Source organism: Cannabis sativa, chromosome 9 (assembly GCF_029168945.1).
Source record: "Cannabis sativa cultivar Pink pepper isolate KNU-18-1 chromosome 9, ASM2916894v1, whole genome shotgun sequence".
Taxonomy (NCBI): Eukaryota; Viridiplantae; Streptophyta; class Magnoliopsida; order Rosales; family Cannabaceae; genus Cannabis; species Cannabis sativa.
Window position 1 is genome coordinate 26165740 of NC_083609.1, and position 8344 is coordinate 26174083.

General features: G+C 36.6%; 1 non-coding gene across 1 annotated transcript; it reads left to right on the forward strand.

Annotated features, from left to right (window-relative positions):
• The first annotated feature begins 1263 nt into the window (after window positions 1-1263).
• Window positions 1264-1370, forward strand: LOC115724299 (small nucleolar RNA R71). The gene has a single exon (XR_004013097.2). It is a non-coding gene; the product is annotated as a small nucleolar RNA R71 (small nucleolar RNA).
• Window positions 1371-8344: the final 6974 nt, after the last annotated feature.

An 8344-nucleotide genomic window follows, 5' to 3' on the forward strand; every position in this document is an offset into this window, starting at 1 on the left:
GCCCCCCAATAGAACAAGGGATTGTAAAACTACCCGGATCCTTCAACTTCGGTGGAATCTTACTTTTCAACATGGCGCTGCATCCTTCGGTAAGAGCTACAGTTTCAAACTCCCCCAACCTCCTTTTCTTCGTCAAAATGTCTTTTAAGAACTTGACATAGTTCGGCATTTGCTCCAATGCTTCCACCAAGGGAATATTGATATGGAGCTGTTTCAACACATCTAAAAACTTCTTGAATTGCCCATCTTGCTGCTGTTTCCGAAATCTTTGAGGAAATGGAAGGGGTGGTTTAGTACATACTGGTGCGGATTGCTGACTGTCAGATTGCTGACCCGATGCTGTATCAACTGGTCTGGTATCAGCAATTTTCTGGGCAGTTTTTTTACTCAATTTTTCGTCGTTTTGGATTGAAGTGGGCTCCCCACTACCCTTTATTTCCTCCTCGGAATTTTTCAGATGCTTGCCACTCCTCAAGTGAATGGATTTGCATTGCTCCTTCCCATCCCTCCTTGGATTCTCCGTGTCACTAGGCAAAGAACCTTGCGGCCTAGCTTTCAATTCATTGGCCAAATGTCCAAGTTGCAACTCTAAGTTTCGAAGAGAGGCAGCTTGACTTTGTATCACCGCATCATTTTTGGCCATATAATCCCGCATTAGACTTTCCAAAGAACTTGGTTGGGCATTTTGAGCATGTTGTGAATGTCGGGGTTGTTGTGAAAAACCCGGTGGATATGCTTGTCTTCCTTGGGCTGGTGCGGTACTTGAGCTTGCTCCTTGACCTCCCCAAGACAAATTAGGATGATTCTTCCAAGATTGATTGTAAGAGTTTGAGAATGCCCCATTGTTTCTGTTAAAATTCTGATTTCCCATGTAACAAACGGACTCCGGATTAGATGGACACTTCTCAAACACATGCCCTTCTCCACAAAACACACATGAGACTTCATCACTTTGAATGGCAGCATTTCGGTTGAATATTTTTAGCGTTCCCAATACTCAAATTCTTCAAAACATTCGTCATGGAAGCCATTTGAGCTGTCAAAGCTGTTATTGCATCCACCTCAAGGACTCCCGCCACTTTTCTACTTGTTGGAGCTCTAGTGTTGGACCATTGGTAGTTGTTACTTGCAATGGTCTCCAAAATCTCAAATGCTTCATTGTAAGACTTCGACAAAATAGCACCATTGGCCGATGCATCTAACACCATTCGAGAAGCTGCATTCAAGCCATTATAAAAAGTCTCCATCTGAATACAATGTGGAATGCCATGATGTGGACACTTTCGCAAAAGTTCCTTAAACCTCTCCCACGCATCACTTGTGGACTCATCTTCAAGTTGCTGAAAAGACATGATCTCACTTCTGAATTTTGCATTTCTAGTAGGAGGAAAGTATTTCCTCAGAAACTTCTCAGCAAGGTCATTCCAATTGGTCACAGAATCAGGCGGCAAAGTGTTGAGCCATGATCTAGCTCGGTCTCGTAGTGAGAATGGGAATAGCTTCAACCTTAACACCTCTTCACTCACTCCTTGGATCTTGAAAGAATCACTCACCTCCAAGAATGAACGGAGATGGAGGTGAGGATCTTCAGTTGGCATCCCGCTGAATTGCCCCACGGTTTGGAGCATTTGAAACATCACTGGCTTGAGCTCAAACTGCGGTGCTTGTATTTCAGGCCTCACAATGCCTGGATTGAGCTCATTAAACATGGGGGCTGCATACTCCCTTATAGCCCTCGCTCGATCATCTGCCAATATGATGGGATTAACAATTTGTGGAGCAACCCCATCATCATCAAAATTCTCAGCCATGATGTCTCGGCCCTTAGCCTTTTGGACCCTTCTCCTTCTTCGGAATGTGCGTTCAATCTCGGGATCAATAGGAGCAAGTTCAAAGTCCTCTTGTTGGTTCATACACTACAGATACCTGAGATTTCAAAGACAAACCAACAAGATTAAAAGCACAAAAATTCTTAGAATGTCAATTAGTTGATAAAACAAAATTTAGACTTAAAGTCCCCGGCAACGGCGCCAAAAACTTGTTGTGAAAATTATATTGCTTTATAATTGCGCAAGTGTACACAATCACAAACAAGTAATACAATGATAAGTAATCAAAGTTCGTCTCCACAGCGACTTTTTACTAAATAATGTTAAATCAACTAAAAGTAATTCCAAGAATTTCAAATAAAAATAAAATAAAATCACACATCAATTCACAAGAAAAATTTATAGCCTTGAATCTAAACTTGAGAACTAATTTTTTAAACTAAATAAACTAAAAATAAGAAACTAAAAGTGATTAAAATGGTGGTAATTTCAGATTTGGAAATTAGACTTGGGTGATTAATTTCCACTTGTATGTCCCAGTTGATACAGCAATGACCCAGCAATGAATCAGCAATCCTGGCAGAGTTAACAAATTTCAACAAAAACCAGCAAGCTTTTTCCAAAACTTGCGAATAACCATTCATAATCTCACAATGCATTCCTACATCAGTTTAGATCACAAATAGCCCAATAAAACATCAAATCCTTAGTTATACATGGTAGCAAAATATTCCTATTTCACTACTAATTAATACCTAAAAGAAAAGGTAAAAATCATGCATCAATTAGAGGAGTTCAACTAGGTCTTGCTTTTCCAAGTAAGATCTAGCTTGCTAAATGTTAAAAATGGCCAAGAATTAACATTCATTCAACATTTCATCACATCTAATTGAACAAAGACAAGATTACTTCATCATTGCAAAGCCAAAACACTAGTCCATACAAGGGTTTATAACCACCCAAATCTCAAAAAGTTTAGTTCATAGCTGAAATTAGAAACTCAAAACCAGAAAATGTATTGTTCATGAAGTTAAAGAAAAGCTTAAAGAGAAGAAAATGATACAAAACGAAGTGGAGAGCAAGAGAGATGAGTGTTGAGCTCAAATCCTTCTTTGAATGTTGCCTTCTTCTCCTTCTTCTCAATCTTCTTCTTCTTTGTACTCTCTTCCTTCTTTTTACTTAGAAACTTTTTTTTTCTGCTGTAAGTTTTTCGTACCCTTATTCAAGTGCAGCCAGCCTCCTCTTCTATTCTCTTCTTTTCCTTTTTGCCCCCCAATTAGGGTACCAAAGTTTACCCTAATTGGAAAACCCAATCATCACCCACTTGTCCTTCATTTTCCACATGTTTGTTGAGTCAATAGCCAAATTCTGCCACCTCAGCTCGTTTTTCTTTTCATTAAAGCCAGCTGGACTATCTGCCAAAATAAACTTACTGGGCTGACAAATTGCTACGCGATGATTGCTACAGCAATGCCAGTCAGCAATAATCATTTTCCTGCTCCTTTTTCTCCTTGTCCCAAACATTTTCAAATACCTATTCTTGTATTTTTTCTGCTTAATACACATAAAAACAATAACATAAGTCTATTTAACACTTACTAACACACACACTTCCATTTATTACAAAGACACAACAAACTAGACACAATTACACAATATAAACATTAATTGCTCCACAATTCACATTAAATTCAAGCTTAAAGATATGAAAATAACTCTAAATCTTAGAGTTATCAATTTCCAGCCATGATGATTATTGTTCTTTGAAATGAATGAAATCTTTTAGTCGTTTCCCACAGACGGCGCCAAATGTTGTCGAGTGAATTTCCCAACACCAAATTATATTATTTTACTAATATGAAAGAGAATTTTAAGAGAACCGACAAGTGCGAGTATTCAACCTAGAACGGCGAGTACTCGACTGGGAATGGGAAAACAATCAACAAAACTGGAAAATAGCAATAAGACAGAGAATTATAGTGGTTCAGTCAGATTGTGATCTGCTTAGTCCACTGTAGCAAAGGATTCGTAGGTGCCATTTCATGGTGGATCACCTCTTTATATACAAAGCAGGTGTCCAATCGGTTACACAAGGATTACATTCATTGTTCATCCATTATTTACACATTGAATTGCAATAATAAAATTAAGCAACGTTAACATTAATAAATGAATGGCAGTTATCAAGTTCATCAACGTATGCGTCTTCCGCATCTGCGAGTTGACTGTTCATGTTCCGTTGTTGAGCTCGCAGGGTCATCAGTACGTTTGGAACGTCTGCGCCCTTAGATAATCGCCTCTTGTAGACATCGCATGTCGAGCTGGTAGAACCTAGACATGCGAGTCTATATCGGTTTATCAAGGCTATTGGGTCGTTGGGACCAAATCGCATTGTAGAGAGTTGGTCTCTATGCTTTCGCAGAAGTATAGAGAGGATACTCGCATATGTCCTGACACATGCGAGTTGGATCCACCCTGCATAATGCGAATTATGGTTATGCGATCCGACTTAGGTCGTTCTCGCAGGTTTTATCCTGGGCGAGGTCTAAACTTTGAGAAGTCTCTCATGGACATTTCAGCTTTCATTGGAAATCTGAATACACGTGTCCTTTAAATAGGAGTCTGGTCTCGAGTTTCTAGGTGAGAGAAATCTCACTATAACATAAGTGTTCAGTCGTACGAGCTTTAACGAACAACTCTAAGAACATAAATAATACAATTAAGATCAAACCTAACCATCTCAAGATTAAATATATAGACCTAAGATCAACCAGTGATATTGACTTAGAAAGATATAACAGTAAGTTTATGATATCTTATCCAAGTTCAATATCGGTCTAATTCGATGTATACTCGATACATCCGATACAGACATACTTTGCCAATGCCCTAGAAAGGACATAGCACTTATCCAAGGTGTAAGTATACCTTATTGCTGATTACAATGTCAGTCTAAATCGAGTTTACTGACAAATCATGGGACTTATACTTTTTTAAATATGTAATCATGATTATATTCCACTGTGTTAACAACACTATAATCATGAATAAATATATGTTTTGGACTTAATAGAGTTTATACATTAAACATATATAATCATGTGAACCATGCAACATAAAATGATTTCTAATCTTTTATTAATTAGTAAATCTGATTATATTGAAATGAGTTTTATTTAGGGCACAAAACCCAACAATGTGCAATAACATGAGGAGGCTTGGTAGACACCAACTTCCCCAAAGGTTTGCTCTCTGCCTTGGAAGTAATCAGAGTCTCTCCAAATGGCAACAACATTGTGCCTTGCACACGCAAGTTGGCCATAAGCTTTAACTCGTGGGAGCTCAGGTCGATCACATCAATGTCTTCTAAATAAATGACCTCCAGGGAAGTAGAAGGCTTGTCATCGATTTCAATAACCTTCTCCTTCCTTATACGTGGATCCCTTACTGGGAAAGAAGCTTCAGTCACAATAACTTTGTTTTTCCTCTTAGACTTCTTCAAGGGAACATAAGAAGTGACATATATGGCTTGCACAACCTCTTGACCAAGAGGTTCGTTAATCCTGGTTGGAGGCTTTTTTTGTTTGGAGTAGGTGGTCATGGAAGTGAGAAAACTAGTCTTATTTGCAAGAAAAAACAATGAGTGGTTAGTATGTAAGAAAAATACAGAAAACAAGATGAACAATCAAGTTAATGATGGCTTTTATCAGTGGTGCATCAACGACCTGCTAATTCCCTAACTTCCTCAGGCACACAAGCTTCAGAGTGACCCAAGGGTTCTATTTTGACTTTATCTCCAGAACCAACTCCATCACCACTTCGGTCAAGAGACATATATTCTCCTCAAATAATCTGGGTCATTACAAGGAGGACCATCGTCTTTTGACATCACTTTAGACCCAATGACGGTACCACTCTGTCCACTTTATTCATATTCTAGGGGCATTGTTCAAGAGTCATAAACAAATCTAGCATCAACATATACTCGTTGAGAAGTTGCTATCTGCCAAACATGATGGTGGTTGTCACTAGTAAACAACATCTTCCTGTCTTTCTCCCATGAATCAATATCATTCAACATGGACCCTACTCTCTACTTCATGCAATAAGTGGAGAAAGTCTTTTGAAAGGGCCAACCTTTTGAAAGGTAACATGCCTTGAAAGGATGATGGGAGTATAAAAGTACTCTTTATGATAAAAAAAAAAATTTCTCTTAGTGATGTTATCGATGTATATACTAAACTAGTGGAGATGATAGAAGCCTTTTTCTTTATCAGTGGCACTCCTTTTTTAGATCACATAGAAAATTGATCTCATGGGAAGTTGGAATAGGCTAGTAATACAACATCATAACTCCTTACACAGGTATCAACAATTAAACTCAATAAGAAGGGTCAAATAATCACACATTACAGACGTAATTAAATCCAAATCAATAGAGATGTTCAGTCATAAATAAAAATCAATATAAAAACATTCAATAATAATTTACTTATTAAATAATACAATCCATACCAAGTAACCTTTTTTCATTGTTGTGTAACAAAACAACTCTGATGCCTAAACGGGCATCCCAAAATCTCTATTATTGTTTAATAAGACAACTTTGATACTCATCACTAATATCCAAACATCACAATCGTTGTCTAATAAGACAACCCTAATACATATTTCTGATATCTCACTATCATCATCGTTGTCTAATAAGAGAACCTTGACACATATCACTGATATCTGAATGTTACTGTCATTGTCAAACCAGACAACCCAGATACGTAGCCACTAGTATCCCTGATAAGAGAAACCTAACAATAGTTTCAGTTTATAGTCATGATATTTGATACCTAATCTTTCAGTATCCAAATATCATTTCCTAAAAAGACAACCTTATCATCAATGCCTAATAAGAAAACCTTTTTATCATTGCCTAATAAGACAACCTTTTCATCATTGCCTAATAAGATAACCTTTTCATCACATAACTGTAATAATTGTATCTTAATCTTGATAACAATCGATTCACAAATGATAATAATCGTATCTTAACATGACATGTTATATAGTACAAATATTATTTTCTTACCTTTAATCCAGATTCATGCATGCCGGCCAACCCAAGTGGAGAAATGCCCCAAAATCCTGACCCTATGTCACAACAATGGTAAATCGATAAGTGTCTATTCCAAAACACTACGTAATACCCGCATAAAAAAAATCTAAAGTTTTCTACCAAACGTCTTGGTGAAAATAACCTAAAATAAAATATATATTTTGGCTTTAATTTATGTATCATACTTTAGAGCTCTTCCCAAGTTTCAAAACAGCATATAGAACATCTAAAACAGACAACCGAGTGGAAAGTTATGGCCAAAATACAAAAATTAGCTTTTCCCAACTACTGCCAAACGAAATTTCGGTTTGGGTGGCCTTGTACCATCCATAATTTTAATTCACAACAGTAGGGCCTCAAAAAACTCAAGTTTTCTAAGTCCTAAAACTTGGTCCAATCAATCTCAAATGCTACCAAACTTCACAAAACAATTACTTAACATCAAAATAACATTCTCCAATTAACAGAAATCAAAATCGAATCACAAATCAAAATTCACAATTAATACCCAAGCTTTGAGTTCAGAACTCAAGCTTGGTTCTCTAACCAACTAGCTAGAAAACTCACTAAAAAGCAACCAAACCACCTTCAACAAAAACCTAGGATAACATTCTAAATCCTATCGAACACACAACATCCCAGCCATGAAATCTCCAACTTAAACCAAACTTTCCATTGAGAAAAACAAAGAGAACTAGAAGAAGATTACCTTACCATTCCCAACAGTTTAACTCTAACTCCAAGAGTTAATCATGGCTAAAAGAAGATAAATTTTGCTCTAAAATTGCTGGTTCATTGGTATTTCTTCAAGGTCGAACCAAGAGAGAAAGCAAGAGAGAGGGAAGTTTGATATTTTTTTTTGAATTTCTTAGTTTGACTAAGTCTAACCTCTATCTACACATCGATTTAACTTATCCTAGGTATTCTATTACTTTCTAACTTATCTATTGGAAGATAGATAACATAAGAAATCCTTAACTAACCTTGGCATAAGACCAAAATGCCCCTTACTTACAAACCAAACAAACTTTAACCCTAGGGGTAATTTGGTCATAACCAATTACCCCAAAATACCTCGACACTCTCAAAATTAACTAAACTTCCTAGTATCATCAATATCACATACTAATATCGTTGGGCCACCAATCGGGTCTCCATGGTTTCCGAACTTAAAAATATTTTTATTTCATAAATAGCATGTCTATTACCCACATATTCTAATAAAATTTTCATAATTAATAAATTACGCTTATTGAATCACTTATGAATAAATTCCCTAATTTCCACATATAATTAGATTAGTAAGATCATAATATTACCCATTATACCCTTAACACACATATTACTCCATATTTTATAAAACATTCCCTAATTAATCATAGTTATATTTTTAGGATATTACAAT